Source organism: Frankliniella occidentalis, unplaced genomic scaffold (assembly GCF_000697945.3).
Source record: "Frankliniella occidentalis isolate FOCC.00 unplaced genomic scaffold, Focc_3.1 Scaffold741, whole genome shotgun sequence".
Classification (NCBI taxonomy): Eukaryota; Metazoa; Arthropoda; class Insecta; order Thysanoptera; family Thripidae; genus Frankliniella; species Frankliniella occidentalis.
Window position 1 is genome coordinate 1 of NW_026267853.1, and position 856 is coordinate 856.

Below are 856 nucleotides of genomic sequence, written 5' to 3' on the forward strand. Positions count from 1 at the left end.
TTGGCCTCACCTCCAGGTCGATGTCCTGCTCCAGGATGTCGTGCAGGCTTCTCTCCGGGGCGCCGCCCGAGTCCTCGTCCAGGCCGCCGATCCCCGCGGGCCAGTCCGGCCAAAGGTCCTCCGTCTGCACCTCCACAGACTGCGTGTCCGCGGCGGCGAGCTGCTCCGCGGCGGCTGGATGCGGTGGCGCGGGGGTGGAGGACGGCGAGGGTGGCGAGGAGCCAGCTGCGGGGGCGGCGGGCGGCGAGCCGAGTTTCATCCTGCGCAGCGTGACCACCAGCGGATCGTCCGCAGTGCGCAGAGCGCGGGCCGCCTCCTGGGGCGACACGTCGCGCCCGTTCACCTGCAGACAGACGAAGCAACGAGCTCGTTAGAGAAACAGAAAGGGAAAACAAGGGGGAAAAAAAAAATGCCAAAATGCCAGCATTGCGCATTTGGCGCAGAACAGATTATATCCAAATTTCGCAGCATTTGAGCGCGTGCCGACGCGATTTCGACTCATATATCCCCTCTCTCGCGGCAATAAAAAGCCAACCATAAATTTCAGCGCATTACTCCATCATGGCTTGCGAGTTGCCCCGAGCCGGGGCCGGGGCCGGGGCCATGCCGCGGCCCCCGCATGACGGGGCTGCCTCCGCATCGCGGGCTCGCGTTTTACTTTTTTACCGCCCGCTCCCCACCCCTCCTCCTGGTTGCTGCTGCTGCCGCCGCCGCCGCCGCCATACCGTGGCGCCAACTCATCTAACGAGTCTGTCGCGACGCGGGGGCGCTTTCGGACGCGTCCACGCGCCGGGCTGGCTGTGGGGGTGCTTTATCATCATTATGCAGATTTGCGGAATGCGACTCCCCCTCCCCT